Source organism: Vicugna pacos, chromosome 5 (genome assembly GCF_048564905.1).
Source record: "Vicugna pacos chromosome 5, VicPac4, whole genome shotgun sequence".
In the NCBI taxonomy this organism is placed as follows: Eukaryota; Metazoa; Chordata; class Mammalia; order Artiodactyla; family Camelidae; genus Vicugna; species Vicugna pacos.
In genome coordinates, this window is record NC_132991.1 from 64,936,815 (window position 1) to 64,955,979 (window position 19,165).

A 19,165-nucleotide genomic window follows, 5' to 3' on the forward strand; every position below is an offset into this window, starting at 1 on the left:
ACAATCTCACCTGAAAAGCCCTGCTGCTTCTCACCTTCTCCACCTGCTGGTCTCCTAGGTGTCCTTCTAGGCACCTCTTTTTCTTTTTTCATTTTCTTTTTTTTTTCTTTCCTTTTTAAAAAAATTTTTAAAATTTTTATTGTAGTGTAGTCAGTTTACAATGTTGTGTCAATTTCTGGTGTACAATGTTTCAGTCAAACATATACATATATATCTTAGTTTTCATATTCTTTTTCATTATAGGTTACCGCAAGATATTAAATATAGTTCCCTATGCTATACAGAGGAAACTTGTTGTTTATCTATTATATATAGCAGTTAGTATCTGCAAATCTTGAACTCCCAATTTATTCCTTCCCACCCTCTATATCCACTGGTAAGCATAAGCTTATTTTCTGTGTGATTCTGTTTCTGTTTTATAAGTAAGTTCATTTGTGTACTTTTTTTTTTTGGATTACACATATGAGTGATATCATATGGTATTTTTCTTTCTCTTTCTGGCTTACTTCACTTAGAATGATGATCTCCAGGTCCATCCACGTTGCTGCAAATGGCATTATTTTATTCTGTTCTATGGCTGAGTAGTACTCCATTGTATAAATATACCACATCTTCTTTATCCAGTCATCTATTGATGGACATTTAGGCTGTTTCCATGTCTTGGCTATTGTATATAGTGCTACTATGAACCCTGGGGTACATGTGTCTTTTCAAATTAGAGTTTCCTCTGGATATGTTAGGCCCCTCTTTTTAAATATGCTTTCCCTGAACCCTAGACGCAGGTCAAATCCCTTCATCCTTTACTCCACATACTGTCCATACCTACTTGTTTTTATGTCTTCCTAACAGATGCATAGTTCTTCAGGGCAGAGAGTAGGCCTAAGCAGGAAATCTTTATTTCCTAAATGTGAACACGATTCATGAACCGTATTATATGTTGAGCCAACTTAGTGGCCCCCGTCAAGCTAGAACGCAGATGGCAGAGACTGTGTATGACTGGTGTAAGTGTGCTGATGAAGACTTGCTGAGGAAGGTGCACCTCCTAGTGACCAGGAGATGACAACAGTGGTAGCTGAAGAGGCATGGTTGCTTTGAAGACCGTATCTGCTCTCTCCTTGATTTTTACCTATTCCAGGTTATGGACGTAGAAGGTCACTCAAGTAAAAGTCAGAAGAACCCAGGCTGAAGGAACCTTCTGCTTGGGAAATGCTCTGGAGATGACCTGTCTAATCACTCAGACACATAGGCACATAGGCCAGGATTTGAAGGAAACTGGATTTTGCTGGTGCCCATCATGCTGCAGTGTCCTATTCTGAACCTCTAGTAGACTTCTGAGTCTCATTACTACATTATCAACTGCCTAATAGACATTGTCGAATTGAATGTTTCTGGAACTTCAAACTTAATGAGTGTAAAACTAATTCATCAAAATACCTCCCACTGCAGCTCCATCTCCAGACTTGTTAAGGCATCATCATTCTCTCACCACAAGCCTATGGAATTTTCTCCCATAGCAACTGATTAACCCGAATCGCCTCTACTTTTCCCTTAGCCATGTCTTTTAAAATCCATCCTCCCTTTCCAGTTTCACTGTCACTATCCTCCTTCAGCCTTGGATTATTACAATAATCCTAAAATCTGTTGGCCTTAAAGCATTTCACTCTACAATCTATCCTGCATACTACCATGACTGAATTAGTCTTCCCTTCTCTTAATGCTAGTCTCCTGATAGAAACATTCAGAGGCACCTAGCACAGTGCCATACAAAAAGCTTGTAAGTTAATTAAAATTACAAACTTCATTGCATTTGGGAATTCTAATTGTAAGACTGAACATATGAATTGCTGTAAAATCTTTATTATTAATGGAAAATTTATTTTATAGATTGTTGGATGCTTTGCATTATTCAAAATATTTTTTATATAATATTTTACTCAATGTGGTAGGAGCTGCATAAATAGAAAAGTAGTAATCATTCATATTTGGTGGGGCAAGTGAGATACTTAAAAGTGTGGTTTGCTCATGTATCTGTTTCACATATATTTATTAAGTATTTATTATGTGCATGGTACTAGGCACTTGGCTGTGTCGGAGAGAGAAGAATTGAGTGAGGGGAGATCAAAGAGAATGTGATCCTATTTTGCACTGAATGTTGTGTTCCCCCCAAAGTTCACATGTTGAAATCCTAACCCTTGTGTGATGGTATTAGGAGGTGAGCCTATTGGCAGGTAATTAGGTTGAGTGTGGAGCCTTCATGAGTGGGATTGGTACCTTTATAAGATGAGATACCCGAGAGCTTGCTTTCTCTGCTGTCTGCCATGTGAGGACCCAGCAAGAAGATAGCCATCTACATCACAAGCAGTGGGCCTTCACTAGACACTGGATATGTATATATTTATACATGTGTAAATACACACACACACCATACACACACACATATATAAAATCTGCATGTATCTCATTGGTTCTATGTCTTTGGTAGAATCTTGACTGATATACTCTACCCTTGTGATGAGTGGCTTTTCAGCAGAAATGTTTAGAGGATACTAAGGAATGCCTTTCCTTTTTGTTTTTCAGAATACTGGGAGGAGGGGAGACATAGGATCTGTCACTAGTTCTGGTCTTTCCAGCATACTTTTCTTTTCTCCCTTTTTCTAGTAATAGAATTCCTCTGTCTTATGAGGAATCTCATCCCCCTTCTTTGAATGGGGCTGACCTACTTTCAGTCCAGGGCTTGGCACTTGACCCAGCCTAGCCAAGCAGACTAATGCATCTCACTGGCTGCAGCAGTTGGTTTAGGGATAGGCATGTGACTCAAGCCAGACCAATAAGATTCCCCTTATGACTTTTGCTTCAACTCTCTGGAACCTGGTAGTTTATTATGAAACTTGCTAGCAGAAAGGGCAATGTAAGTTTAGAGCTGTGGATGAGACCATCTCTTCTCCTTGTTACATAGCCTGATGAGAATAAAATCAACAATGAGGAAAAGAGGCTGATTCCTGATGTCATCTTTTCAACCCCTGAATGGAGCTGCATGCCCTAAATTGCTCAGTTATATGTCCCAGGAAAATCACCCCCACCCCTTTTTTAGTTTGTCCTGTTTAAGATGGTTTGACCTGTATTTTCTGACACTTGCAACTGGGTTTTGACTAACAAAGAAATTACACAGGAACCCAGTGATGAGGTAGAAAAGTTTATGATTATAGAGGGGGCTGAAACAAAGCAAAAACTATTGTGTCTGGAGACATGAGGAAGATGTTACAGCATGAAACACAGGGCACTGAAATAATTCCTCAGTACGGTGTTGTTTTTGCTACTGGTTGAGATGATCAGATTGTAAGGCAGCAGCTAAAAGCGGTTTTTCAGAACTTCAGTTGTGACTTAAAGAATGCACGTAAGAAAATTAAAACAATTAAAAAATTTTAAACTACAATAACTTTTACATATAAATAATTTAGTTGAATAATGTGAATTATTCTTAGGCCTGCACCATATGATAAATCACCTAGTTAATTAAAAAATTCTGGTATTGAGGATATTAATAAATACAACATCAATTCTTGGTCAGGGTGGCCATTCTCATTTTAAATACCAGGCAGTCCCAACAGCCATTTCTTTAACACAGACTTGGTTGGCAAAAAGTTATGCTTTTCTTGACTAGAAAAGAAGAAGCTCTGAACTAGTATGGCAGACAGGTAAGTGAATGAGCATTTACTACATGACAGTGTCATAAGTACTATTTTGGAGGTAGGCAAAAGGCAACTGACAGCAAAGAGCAGAGATACCTAGATCAGAGTGGGGGTGTCAGAGGATTCCTGGGGGATAAGCTTCAACTGATACTGGAGGATGAGTAAGAGTTATTAGATGATGGAGGGGCTGAGGGCATCCCAGGCATCACCAGGGCAGAAACACGGGAGACACCAAGCAGCTCAGGATGGTGGAAGTGAAATACGCATGTGGAAGGGGTGGGAGATGATGGTAGAAAGTAGGCAGGGGCCAACCACTAGGGACTTTGTTAGGCTTCAGAATTTGAACTCTGGCTGCAATTTATGGGGTACACAGAAGGACTTTTAAACAGAACAATGACCATTTATTTAACTCTCCCAAGACATTTTTTTGAACCATGACCACACTTGGGGCTAGTCATAATTGCATGGCAAATAAGGAAATGAGCAATTACTCCTATCTGTAGGGTGTTATAGGGAAAACCTTGACTATCTGTTAGGCTCTGATCAACAGGACTTCCAAGGAGTGACTGGGTCATTGTTCTCATGGGGCTTAACCAAAGGCCTTGGGCAGAAAGACAGCACTTTGAGAGAAGGAGGCTTTGTACCAGAGGGCGGGTACTGATTCAAATTCATGTGTGTTCAGTCCCAGCTGGGGCCTTGACATTGATCTTCTGTACTCCCGGATCTGAAATAAATTCAGAAATATAGCCCTTTGGAATGAAAGCAGAAATAAGGGTGGGAAAGAAAGGGGAAATACAGAAAAGAATTAGCCCCACTTTAGTGAGAAATTCCCAGCAGGGTATTCTTTTAAGTAGCATGTATTCTGTTCTATTCCATTAATTTTAAAAGGAGGACTACTAGAAATGACTTATCTGAGTAACCCGAAAGATTCAGATCAGCTAGTCAACTAATGGGACCCAGGTCACCTTCTACATGAATGATGCATGAGTAGATGATAGATACAAAGAGCTTTGCTAAGTCTGCTGATGTTTAGTGTCTGAGAAATTGAAGGGTTTCAGTCAAATGAATAAAGATTCTTCCAGTATAGTGATTTCCTGTGTTGTGGAAGATTAACTAATGTATGCTTTTGCTAACAGTTTATTTTTCTGCTTTGACAAAGAGAAAAATTAAGGAAGAATAAAGAGTGGTATGTGCACATACTAGAAAGATGGGAGATTTATAGAACTGCACTGTTTTACTGTTTCTGAATGACCCTTTTTAAATGGAAAAGAGACCTGTGACCTTATTTGCATTTCAAATATTCCTGGAGTGGAATAGTGAAGATCAATGAACTGATTGTCAGAGAAACAGCATGAGTGACAAATTTCTTAGTAAAGAGAAAAGAAATACAAAGGAGGAGGATAGTAAGGTCTTCTCGATTCAGAAGTAATGGAACAAAAAATTCTCTTCTATTCTTGGTCTCATTTTTCTAAAATTTCAATAATCTGTGAGGATGAGGAGAAAAATGCTGACCTGAAAAGTACAGTTAAATATTTTCTCAGCACATGACTATGTGATACTTGAATATGGCCCAACATTGGGGGTAGGCCAAATTTACCCTTGTCTAGGGGATATTGTGGGAGGCAATACAATGTAATAGAAAATGGATTGTATTTGGAAGCTGAAAACCACCTTTCTGGAAACCTAGCCCTCAGCCACTCAAGGCCAGAGGGTGGGCTTCTTTTCAGAACAGTGAAAATACTTATATATTCAGGGGAAGTCCCACTGTATAGAGTGGGGTGTATGTTAGCCCTGTGTCTCCAACAAACTAATCACTTTAGTGCATAATTGTTCCAAATCTGAACGATCTACAAATATTAATCTCTAACAATCGCTGACTGGCTTAGGGCGTCTTGAATAGCATCACTTGTGGGATATCAGTGGCCCTGTCTATTTGGAGCTGCAGCAAGTTCCGTGCAGCTTCTTTCATAGTCCTCCTCCATTTTGGGGTGAGGATCTGGTCTGTAGACATTCCCTTCAGTTCATTACATCTCATTTCCCACTTTGTCTGAATGGAGGGAGCCTGAGATAAGGATATACCCTGATTCATGGGCAGGTATAATGGTTTGCAGGTTGGGTAGGGACTTGGCAAGAAGAATGAAAGGTTGTTGACTTAGAGGTTTGGGGAACAGAAATATGGTTAGAAGTCTCAGAATGAGCCCAGAGTTAGAGAATTTGTGTGTCTGTGTTGATGCTCTTTGTAATGAGTTGTGTCCCTCTCAAAAGTATGTCCAAATCTTGACTTCCAGTAACTATGAATATGATCTTATTTGGACATAGTGTCTTTGCAGTTGTATTTCAGTTAAGACTCTCAAGATGAGATCATCTCAGATTTAGATGGTAGGCCATAAATCCAATGACTTGTGTCCTTGTAAGAAAGAAGAAGAGATTCGAGACATGGAGGCACACCAGGGAGAAGGCCATATGAAAACAGGAGCAGAGACTGGAGTTATGCTTCTGTGAGCCAGGCAATACCTGGAACCACCAGAGGCTGGACGGCCCAAGGAACCTTTGAAGAAAGCACGGTTCTGCTGTTATCTTGACTTTAGACATCTCCAGAAAAGATCTCCACAGTCTGTGGAATTGTGTGAGAATAAGTGTCTGCTGTTTTAATACACCAAGTTCAAGGTAGTTTGTTACAGCAGCCCTGGACACATAATATACTTGTGAAAACACCACCATGCTGAAGACTCCAGTTACAGCTTCATGCCACTGAGTGAAAAGGCCAGAGAGGGGATATAGTGTTACTGGATTGACTGATCTTGACGCTAAAAGGAAAATGGGATCACTGCTACAGAGGGAGAGAGACTGGGAGGAGGGTGGACACCCAGAGGCAAAAGTTAATGGAAGACTCAATCATCCTGTACAGATAGGACCACCAAAGACTCAGATCTCTCAGGAGTGAAACTCTGGATCACTCAGCGAGGTCAAGAATCCCTAACTGAGGTTTGGGTGAAGAGGGACCTTAGAATGGGTAGGAAATTGGGTAGGTATCTGTAAATACCACCTATTGACTCTTTTTGATTGAGTTAAACATGTATTTTTACACTTTAATTTTCTTCCTCCTTCCTTCTTCCTTCTTTTCTATTTCCTCTGTTATGTTTATAGGGTCAATTCATAGGAATTAGCTTAATACTTGGGTTTAGAGGGTGCAGAATATCAGGAGAAGATCATGATGGGACTAGTGTAAGAATGAACACTCAGCGATCTTGCACTTGAAACTGGGTGCAGGGCCTGATGAAACCTTGGGTCTTTGGGTGGTCTCCACACTTTGGGCATAAGGTGATAGTTCATTGATTATATGAGGGATAGTTACATTGTGTTAAGCCACTTTATTTTAAAAAAGCAGATGCATGGGAAGAACAATGTATGTTGATATGGAAAAGATGGGATGGACATTTGTCAACTGTTTTGACATCTAGTATCTGAAGTCACTATCTCTGTGTGGAAGATTCACTACTTTATGAGTCTTGGGGAGGCTTAGACTGCCTCCTACATAAAAGCCAAGCACTTTTCCAGCCTCCCTTGCAGATAGGGCACAGGCACATGACCTGTGCTCCACCAATCAGAATTCTCCACCCAGAGTTGGCAACTAGAACTAGAAGATGAGAAGAAGCAGGAGTCACAAGGGTACCTGATGGCAGCAGCTGTCCCCCTATCCAGTTTTGAAGGTGGTGAGGTTTTAGTGCTCTTATCAGTGTCCTGTGTTGGTGGCTTGGAGATGTAAGCTGTAGTGTCTGTGTTTAGCAGTGTCTTCCCAGGGCTATTCTGTGAGCCATCCAATATCTTATTAATAAGTTCTTTTTCTGCATAAATAAGCTAAGCTTGGTTTCCTTGCCTGGAGGAATCTGACTGATATAGTAACTCATTAGGGTTCTAATTATCTTTTAAAAATACATCTTTTTATTTTATAAATACCAAAGAATATATATATATATGATAAAATATAAAAAATTAGTTTTATCACCTATTCAGGTATGTCTAAACAATATTTAGCTCTGCTTATTTTTGAGCTTTATGAAATAGTACCAGTTTTGTATATAGTCTTCTGGTATCGCCAATTTTTAAAAACTCAACACTAGTTCATATATCTAGGTAGTAGGAGAATGAAATTAGCGACAGGTTTACTTTTTGTATTTTAAAATATTTATCACATATTGAGGTAGAAAATTTTATTTGTTACACATTCTCCACTAGAATTGCTTACAAGAGAATCTGACAGACCGGGAGAAAAGCTACACGTTCCAGGGAATGCTTTATGCCTTTTTTTTTTTTTCACAAGCAGCAAAGGAAGAACAGGTACATGAAACTACTGTGTCATCCAGGTTTCCAGAGGGGCTGTGACTAGTTGGCTGGACAGAAGTCTTGGTGGTGACACATTCAGGAAGGGCCAGCAGGTGGGGAATGGTGACAGTGGAGATAGCATTGTTATCAGCAAGGAAAGATGAGAGACAAAAAGCCACGGTTTCTGGCTTTCAGGCAGAGTGTATGTGTGTGTGCACACATATGCACATATGTGTGTGTAGAGATTTGAAAGAGCAAGAAGCCCTGGAGAACTTTTAGGTTGTGTAATATCTGAAGAAAAGAGAAAAGGGGATTTTAAAGAAGTGTTTTTATAAGACAAATATGATTTCTTCTAATATTCTTCAAAAGATGAAAGCAAAATTTGGATTGCCTTTAAAATTTTTTAATGAACTTTATTTTTTAGACTAGTTTCAGCTTTATAGGAAAACTGAGACAATGGTACAGAGTTCCCATATACCTGTACCTAGTTTCCCCTATTATTAACATCTTAACATTAGTATAGTACATTTGTTATGATGAATGAACCAATATTGATATATTATTATTAACTAAAGCCCCTAGTTTCTTCAGATTTCCTTAGTTTTTCCCTAATGTCCTTTTTCTGTTCCAGGATCCCATCCAGGGTACCACGTGACATTTAGCTGTCATGTTTCCTTAGACTCCTTTTGGCTGTGGCAGTTTCTCAGGCTTTCCTTGTTTTTGACGACCTTGCCAATTTTGAAGGGTACTGGGGAGGTATTTTGTAGGATATCCTTCTATTTGTCTCCTGTTTTTCCTATGATTAGACCAGGGTTGTAGTACCTGGAGGAAGACCACAGAGGTAAAGTGCCAGTTTCATCATATCATATCAAGGCACGCACATACTGTCAATGGATTGTCATTTTGTTTCTTGGACTTTTAAAAAAATTCAGCTTCATGTAATAGTTGGAACTGAAGGACCATAGGATTTATTCTGGTTGCAACTGAATATAGAAGAAGTATCTGCTTATTTAAAAAATCATAAAAAATATTATATATGGCTTCTAATGAAGACTGTCACAGTCTAGAAGCTGCCATTGAGTGTTGTACATTATATTCCTTAACCCCAGCTCTCTCTCTTTCCCTAGGCCTCTTTGCTCCTGTGGGATGGATGGATCTTGGGCAGCTGGTCTTTGCTGGTGCCTATTTGGTATGTTATTTCCCTTGCTCAGCTGTCATTTTCATTTGGGCTGTAATATTAGGAAGAGGTAACTCTAGATCTGGCTTCTCCTTTTCACCTCAACAGGCTCCCCATTCCCTACTCAGATCCATCCTGCCTGTCTAGGCTAGCGAGAGGGAGTTTTTCATGTATTTGTTTATTTTCTGAACACTTTTGGAGCTCTCTTTATAGAATCCTGGAGACACTAATTTGTACATACCTTAGGGATGGGAAGTGCCACCATACAGAATGTCATATTAGATCCTTTTATGTCATATACAACGTACATAATGCTTTGTTAGAGTTTGGAAAGTGCTTTCGCGTACATGAGGTTTTGACTCCCACACTAGATTCGTAAGGTAGTTAAGCCATGTATTACTGTCTCGCTTCTGTAGGAAGTAGAGGGGTAAGAAGCTTAAATAACTTGCCCAAGATGACACAAGTGAATGACAAGGACAGACTTCCATACAGGGCTTGCTGGCTGCAGGTTATTACCCCAGTGTATTAGTTTGTTAGCGCTGCTGTGACAAAGTACGATAAACTAAATAACAGAAATCTATTGTCTCACAGTTCTGGATGCTAGAAGTCCAAGATCAGGGTGTCGGCAAGGCCATACTCTCTCTGAAGGAGCCAAGAAAGGATCTGTTCCAGGCCGTTCTCCCAGCTTCTGGTAGTTCCTTGGCTTGTGGCAGCGTAACTCCAGTCTTTGCAGGGCGTTCTCCCTGGGTGTGCCTCTGTCCTTTGTGCTCCCCCTTGGCGCTTAAGCCACACTGCCTCTCTCGTTGTCCCTCATTTCTTTTATCCACGCCGCACTGTGTGGTTTCTACCAGAGGCCTAGCATACAGTTTGGAGGCATCTCTAATTTCAGATCTCAAGATTGTCTCTCCCATGTGTGGGGAGAGGTTCTCTGCATCCAGTGCCCCTACAAAAGGCGCAGGCGCTCCTAACAGCCCTGCTGACTGACTTCCTTTCAAAATGCCACAACCATTGAATACAGTAAATTTGTTCTACTAGAAAGGGTGGGTTGTAGTCAGCAGGAGTAAAAGCCATGCCACTTATTGGTCTAAAAAGGTATTTAGCAGCTACAAATAACCTCCTGGATTAATGGAATCAACAGTCTTTAGGTCTCCAGATGTAAAGGGACCATTTATTCGACATCCATTCATTTATTCAACAAGCCGTGGTGCCGGTTTGGGTCGAGCTAATTCTGAATCGAGGCTGCTATCCTTCCTCTTAAGGCTTTCTTCAATAATTATTCTGTTATTGACACATCACTGACCCAGGCATGACTAATGGGTTAGTATTACTGAGAGATGCAGCTAAAGGTCACCTCGGGGAGGGGGCAGTGGGGGGAGCTGTGCTGACATTTCCATGGTGCAATGGTGGAGCAAATGGAGATTTTAAGGGGGCAGACCCCACTCAGCCTTTGCAGGAGACTGGAGTGCCATTACAATGCTGCATAATCAAATTTCTTTCTTTTCTGCAATCTTTGTTCCACTTATTAATTAAGTGCAATGACACAAGAGGGTGACGCTGGTGGTCTGTGGCACACTTTGGTGTATTGTTAGCATAGCGGTGCAGGCTTGATTATCGTCAGTGTGAACAGTAGCAGGTTACTTATTGGGTAATAAGGCCGACCCAGGAGTGTCTTTATGAGAGTTGAAAAAGGAATTTTCAGATAAAAGAGAAAAAAATATTTTTAATGAAATTTAGAAAATGGGATCAGAGTATAATTTATGGACCAAATCTTGCCCTCCAGCATCTGCAAAGATAGAAAGAAGACAGGGAGGAGGAAAGAATCCAGAGCTCAGGAAATTTCTCATTAGTTTTATCTCTCCTTTTCCTGTCCATCTGTAACCCCAAGTCAGTGGATTGTCCACATTTGTAGGCAAGGTTTGCTATCATCTCAGGATGCCTTTTTTCTTTCAAATACTGGAGGGCTTTCCTGGAAAAGACTCTAGCTGATCACTTTTCTCCATCAGTTTTCCTGTGTGTAAAATGGGCAGATGAGTCCTTGATACAGTATTGCCTCACAGAAAATTTGGGAGACACAATGAGTATAAAGATCTTTGTGTTCTATGTGGGAAGGCATGCTGGAAACATGAATCAGTCCTCATAGATCAGTGCCATGCCCATTGAAATGATGCAACAAATGTTTTCTGAATGAATAGATGAACTGGAAAAGGCCTTTTTTGTTTGCTTGCTATGGTGGATGTGGGCATATGCTGCTTAGATCTTCTCTCTGTCCTGAGGTCTGATGCCCCGAGCTGCTAGCCCCTTCTGGGTTGTCAGCCCCAGGTTGTTCTGGGTGGGGAGATCAGGCTGGTATAAGGCCACGCCCTCTTCCTGGGGCAGCTGCATTCAATGACTGACTCATGGAAGGGTAGGGTTCCTTGGCCCTCTCACCCATATGGAACAGTGTTGAGTGGTCAGTCATCTTCAGAACTCCGCAGAGGGTCGGCTGAGATGTCTGTTGAAACTGCATTGCATCCCGACTTCTCTCTGCCCAGTTTTGTTTCCTTCCCTTCCTTCCATAGGTGTTGTATCCCAGGAGCACCCCTTAAAAGTGCCCTGCACACTAGTCTCTGTCTGAAAGTCGGCTTCCTGGGGCACCCAAGCGGCAACATTCATGACATTATGCAGGTGTTATGTGCTGTGCTACAAATGGGAGAAGATCTGGGGGCTGACTGGACAGGGTGGAAAAGACATGTGATACTCATCGACTGCTGAGAGGACTTTTGTTTGTGATTAGAACTTTTATGTGGCCTTCGCAGGCTGGAAGACAGCAGGTTCCACCAGCAGTCTCACCCTATCCTGTCCCTGCTTTAGTCTGGTATCTAATGGCTATGGCCTTCTTGGAGCCAAACTTTTTTGATTCTCTCCCTTTGAAGGCTGGAACATGTGGGGCCGGGTGTACTGGAAACATGACTATATTATTATACAGCAGATGTTAATGAAGAATGGGCACATGAGGTTAATAGTACTTTTTGATTGGCTTATTGCATTTTGAAGAGAACATTGAAGCTATTAAAGCGTGCAATTGGGAAACAGCCTCTGATGACATCTACATATTTCTGTGACCCGTATTTAAAGGGTTTCATTCAGCTCTCTAATAAGTGAAGGGAACAATTCTGACAGTGCCTTCTCTTTATTGCCTTCCCCCATTTTTCTTTTTCCAGGGCAGATGACATAATGCAGACCTTCTATGCATCCTGAATCTATGTTTATTTGGTCCTGCTGTTCGGTTGGCTCTATTGTTAGGAGAAGAGAATATGAAAGAAGAAAAGTTATGCTCCTTAGAGGCTTTTCTAATTAACTGTTTGAAAGAGACTTTTAAAAAATGCCTAAGTGTAAGGTTATTTGTATGCCTAATTTCGTTTTTATGTTACACTTACTTTTAAGTGTAATTTACCAAGGTTTAACACTTGTATTCTTTCAGGGGCATTACAAAGAGCATTGCACATTTATTACAGCCCTTTAAATGGCGGTATTTTATTTCCATATGCTTTTAAATGGTTATTGAGTGGATTTGGTGCTCTTCCTGCAGTTAAAGTGCATTTTTTTTTATTGTGCATAAATGGTAAATAATTGATACCTGCCATATGCTTCTCTCTCCCCTTCTGAGCTCCCCTTTCCCTTCCCCTCTTCTTTCTCTTCCCTTCTCTGTTCCTATTGGTTTCTGCTCTAATCTTGCTCTTTATCCTTTCCTCTCCTCTCTCTGCAGGTCTCCACTGCTTTCAACACCATTTTCCTCGCCTCTCAATGTGCTCATTTGAGGGGGTGGTGGTGGTTCACATGGATTCTTTTTTGTTTTGTTTTTGTTTTAGCATTTTTTATTGATTTACAATCATTTTACAATGTTGTGTCAAATTCCAGTGTAGAGCACAATTTTTCAGTTATACATGAACATATATATTATACATTGTCACATTTTTTTTCTCTGTGAGCTACCATAAGATCTTGTGTATATTTCCCTGTGCTCAGATGGATTCTTGAGACCAGCGCATTACCCAGTGGGGGATGAAGGAGGCAGGTAAGGGCATACAGCTTTTAATTAGGTGATGCCCAGATCAAGAATTCAAAATAAGAGAGTGGTTTCAGGGAACAATTGTTTTTTTCTTTCTTTTTTTTTTTGTATATATATTTTTATTGAGGTATAGTCAGTTTACAACGTTGTGTCAATTTCTGGTGTACAGCACAAGGCTTTAGTCATACATGAATATACATATATTCGTTTTCATATTCTTTTTCACCATAAGTTACTACAAGATATTGAATATAGTTCCCTGTGCTATACAGTATGAACTTGCTGTTTATCAGATTTTGTGAGAATCCTCCCATATTTCGAAGTGAGAGGCACTGCCAGAGTTCAGTAGGTGTTCTGTGCGATTCAGTGGGTTTGTAGATGTAATTCTTGGTGTATTTGTGGAAGAGGGCTAGCTGTGAGTTTCTCTACTCTGCCATCTTGGCTTCTCCCACATTTCTTGAAAATATATATGTGTATATTTTTTTTCTTCAGATTGGTAATTGATACTAGGCTATTCTTGTTGCCTCTGCTTCTCTAACGAGTGACAACCTCTAGAAGCTTGAAATTAAGGGAGATGTGGCCAAGTATGTGGCTGAGATCATTCTTAGCAGGCAAAGCTTCTCAAGCTGAACAGTTTGAAAGGATCTCTCATTAAGGAAAGAGGAGGATAAACAGTGCAAGAGGATATTTAAAGAATATTCAGTTGGATGAACTTGTTTTGCAGAAATTCTTGCTATATAGAAGCCACATAACCATAGAAATTTTGATTTCTTTGCTTCTAAGTCCCAAGAAGGCAAAAAAAAAAATCCATTTATAGATCTTACAGCCCACCAATACTAGAAGAGTTTTTCTTTTTGAAATTTTAGAAAGGAGTTGAAAATTCAAATGGAAATATAAGGAACCCAGAATAATCAAAATAATCTTGAAAAAGAAGAAAAAGTTGGAAGGCTTATATTCTCAATTTCAAAACTTACTACATAGCAACAGTATTAAGGCAGTATGGTACTGGGATAAGGATAGACATACTGATCAATGGAATAGGAATGAGAGCCCAGAGGTCAATCTACAGTCAGCTAGTTTTTTGGGAGAAAAAAGCCAACATCATTCAATGGAGAAAGAACAGACTTTACTGCAAGTGGTGCTGGTACACCTGGACAGCTATATGCAAAAGAATGAAGTTGGATCTCTGCCTTACACTAGTACAGAAATTAACTTAAAATGATCAAAAGGCTAAATGTAAAAGCTAAAACTGTAAGACTCTTAGAAGAAAGCATAGAAGTGAATCTTTGCAACTTTGGATTTGGCAATGGATTCCTAGATATGACACCAAAAGCACTAGCAACAACAACAACAGAAAAGATAAATTAGACTTCTTTAAAAACTTATTCTTCGAAGTACACTATGAAGAAAATGTAAAGACAACATGCAGAATGGGTGAAAATATTTCCAAATCATATATCTGATAAGTATACTTAAAATATGTGTTTAGAATATATAAAGAATTATTACAGTTCAATAATAGACAACCATATTTAAGAATGGGCAAATGATTTGAGTAAACACCTGTCCAAAGAAAATAACCGAAAGACCAACAAGCTCAGGAAAGATGCTAACCATCATTAACTATCAGGGAAATGCAAATCAAAGCCACAATAGGATACCACCTCACACCAGCTATGATAAAAAAGACAGGCAGTAACAAGTGTTGTCAGGATGTGGAGAAATTAGAATCCTGTAAGTGACTGTAAAGTGTTGCAGTCATTTTGGAAAATAGTCTAGTGGTACCTCAAAAGATTAAACTTAGAGATGCCATATGGGGTAGAAGCTAGCAATTCCACTTTTAGGTGTATATGCAAGACAAATAAAAACATATGTCCACACAAAAACTTGCACATGAAGTGTTCATAGCAGCATTACCTGTAATAACTAAAAAGTAGAAATAAACCAAATGTCCATCAACTGATGAATGAATGAATAAAATGTGTTATATTCATACAGTGGAATATTATTTGGCCATAAAACGAAGTAAAGTACCGATACATGCTACAGCATGGATGAACTTAGAAAACGTTATGCTAAGTGAAAGAAGCCAGTCACAAAAGTCCATCTATTGTATGATTTCATTTATATGAAGCAGCCAGGATAGGCAGAAAGTAGAGACAGACAGTTCAACAGTGGCTGCCTAATGCTGGAGACGAATGAATGGGGGAGGATGGGGGTGATAGCTAAAGGTTATGGGGTTCCTTTCAGGGGTGAAAAAATGTTCTAAAATTGATTGTGGTAATGATTAGGTAACTCTGAATATGCTAAAGAAGCATTGAGTTAAATACTGTAAATATCTAAATTGTATGGCATGTAAATTATATCTCAGTAAAACTGCTATCCACAAAACCTATAATCTCCAATAATTTAAAATAAAAAAATAAGTTGGAGCATTTTGAAGTTGTGGAAGGTGACCCTTCCCCGAAATCAAAGCTGCAACTTCTTTGAATAATAATTTCTAAAACTCAAGAGACACTTGGTGTAAGAAAGCAATTATTCCTATTTTACAGACACAATAATTGAGACTCAGAGGGTTAAATGACTTGCCCCAAAGTCATACAGATAACTGGTGATCATGATGGGGAACCTAGATCTTCCCACAGCCTCTTAGTGCAGGGTTGTCATTATACCAGTTCTTCTCAGAGTTTCTTCTCGGAGTCCTTTGGAGGCAGCAGAAATATGAAACAAAGCTGCCTTTGCTTGTTTTTTTTATATTGTTGTTATTAACTAACCCAAGCCTATTTTTAATGCACAACTCTCATGTCCTCTTTGGTAGACTGCAGGAGCCTTGAAGAAGTTTGAGGTGGGTGAGAGTTATTCCCACACAACCTTTCAATCAGTTGATAGACTGACCTCAAGACAACCTGTCTTAAGGCAAATTCTGGTGCACATGTGAACATTAAACAGTCAGAGAAGCAGGCAGACACAAAGTAGCTCATACAATCTGTTTTGCAAACGTGATGCCATCCCAGGGTTCTATCTTTTTGGTTGTGTTCACCCCCACTTGCATGAAAGGTCCACTGAGGCAAATATGGTGATATTCCAGAGGTAGGATTCTGTTCCTCTACAGTTTAGACAACGGAAATCCTCCTGGCTAATGGCTGGACCTGGGACCATTCAGAGATCAAGCCCTGGGCATCATCTCAAAGAGATAGGCTATGGGTCCAGCTAGATTCTGATACCCTATTTAAGCAGGGATGTGGAGAGTCTCAAGTATTTTAGCCAATCTATATGTTTTGAGTACATTTAACTTCACCAATAAAGAACATTTTAAACCTTTTGAACCTCAGGTTTTACTTCTGTAAATGAGGTATTTGAGGAGAGTAGCGTTACAAATATGTGGAAACTTGTATGATGCACTAACTAAAAAGCCATTAATTTATTTAATAAATCATCACTTTAAATATGTCTAAAATTCACTATGCTAATTAGGAAAACCTTGGGTACTGATTGAGATACAGAAGACAGAAACATTTGTAGTAGCTGCTTCTAGAGGAGTCCTTCCAAATAAGATGCTAACTGGGCCCCCAGGAGTATAGATTTTCCATTAAGGCAGCTGACTGCCCCGGAGTGGAAGCTTAAACTAACTAGCATATGCAGAATATCTCACAGTCTAGCCTGAAATGTTTCAAATTAAATTATAATTAATAAATAAATTAATAAATATGCAACAAAACTCCAAGCAATGAACTAGGGCTGTCACTTGCTTTGCATATTTTAATTACATATTGTGATGCTTATATCCTCAGGCTTGTTAGCAAATGATACAATTTTTCTTAAAAAATTTTTGTTATAGACTTTTTAAAGATTACTTTCCTTTTACAGTTATTACAAAATATTGGCTATATTCCCTGTGTTCTACAATACATCCTTGAGCCTGTCTTATACTCAGTCATTTGTACCTCCCACTTCCCAACCCCTAAATTGTTCCTCCCCCACTTCCTTACTGGTATCTACTAGTTTTTTCTCTATATCTATGAGTCTCCTTCTTTTTTGTTATATTCTCTAGTTTTTTATTTTTTAGATTCCACATATAAGTGATAACATATGATATTTGTCTTTCTCTGTCTGACTTATTTCACGTGGCATAATGCCCTCTGATTCTATCCATGTTGCTGCAAATGGCAAAATTTGGGATTTTTTTATGGATGAGTAGTGTTCCATTGTGTGTATGTGTCTGTTAATGGACACTTAGGTTGTTTCCATGTCTTGGCAGTTGTAAATAATGTTGCTATGAACATAGGGGTGCGTGTATCTTTTTAAATTAGTGTTTTTTGTTTTTTGGGGTTTTTTGGATGTATACCCTGGAGTGGAATTACTAGGTCATATGGTAACTCTATTTTTAGTTCTTTGAGAACCCTCCATACTGTTTTTCACAGTGACTGCACCAATTTGCATTTCCACCAACAGTGTACAAGGGTTCCCTTTTCTCCACATCCTTGCCAACATTTGTTATTGTAGACTTTTTGATGATAGCCATTCTGACAGGTGTGAGGTGATTTCTCATTGTGATTTTGATTTGCATTTCCCTGATGATTAGCAATGTTGAGCATCTTTTTATTTTCCTGTTTGCCATCTGCATTTCCTCTTTGGAAAAATGTCTATTCAGTTCTTCTACCCATTTGAAAAAAATTGGATTGTTTGTTTTTTTGATGTTGAGTTGTATGAGCTATTTATACATGTTGGATGTTAATCCCTTATCAGCCATGGCATTTGCAAATGTTTTCTCCCATTCAGTAAGTTGTCTTTTTGTTTTGTCAATGGTTTCTTTTGCTGTGAAAAAGCTTTTTTGAGTTTAATTAGGTCCCATTTGTTTATATTTGCTTTTATTTCCTCTATTTTAAGAGGTGGATCCCCCAAAATTTGCTTCGATTTATATCAAAGGGTGTTCTACCTACATTTTCCTCTAGAAGTTTTATAGTATTCACTCTTACATTTAGATCTTTAAGCATATTTTTCAGATCAACTACAGTAAGAATGGGTAGAAAAGGAAGACATAGAAAATCGATAGAAAGAAAAAAAAGAAAAAACAGAGACAGAGAGAAATAGAAACTGAGGAAGAAACAGAGTGGTATATTTAAGATTCAGAGTCCCAGAGAGCGACACAGAGAGAAGCAGAGACTGAGCGCTAAAATGGTCAGGCATCCTCAGGTTTCTCATTTTTTAATTTCCATGTGATCCCTTCAAAGACCTCCTTTCCACTGCCAAGAGTAGTAAGTCCGTGTCATCAAAACTATCTTCAGTCTGGCTGGAGGGATAAACAGAGGTCAACAGAAATATCTTCTGAGAACCCAAATGTTCATTGCAGCAATACTTACTGTAGCCAGGACATGGAAACAACCTGTCTCCATCAATGGATAAGGAAATGTCATATACATATAAATTTCAGCCATAAAAAAGAAGGAAATTTTTCCATTTGTGACAAGGATGAACCGCGAGGGCATTATGCTAAGTGAAATAAGTCAGACAGAGAAAGACAAATACTCTATGATCTCACTTATATGCAGAACCTAAAATATCCAAATTCATAGAAACAGAGAATAGATTGCTGGTTGCAGAGGTGGAGGATAGGGAGTGGAGGAAGTGGGGGAAGCGGGTCAAAGGGTACAAACTTCCAGTTACAAGATAAATAAGTTCTGGGGATATAATGTACAGCATGGCGATTATAGTTGACAATACTGTATCATATATTTGAAAGTTGCTAAGAGAGTAGATCTTAAAAACTCTCATCATGAGAAAAAAATTGTTACTATATGAGTGATACATGTTCACTAGACTTACTGTGATAATCATTTTGCAATGTATACGGATATCAAATTATCACACTGTACGCTAATATGATGAATTAATACAGTGTTATATGTCAATTAAAATTTGAAAAAAATG

The 19,165-nt window shown here is 39.1% G+C and overlaps 1 long non-coding RNA gene across 1 annotated transcript in view; it reads left to right on the top strand.

Annotated features, from left to right (window-relative positions):
* LOC116280579 (uncharacterized) overlaps positions 1-19,165 on the top strand; it is a 205,581-nt gene that overhangs the window by 113,963 nt on the left and 72,453 nt on the right. The window contains exon 4 of the long non-coding RNA XR_012072782.1: positions 9,140-9,201. This is a non-coding gene — a long non-coding RNA (uncharacterized lncRNA). The remainder of the gene's footprint in view (positions 1-9,139; positions 9,202-19,165) is intronic.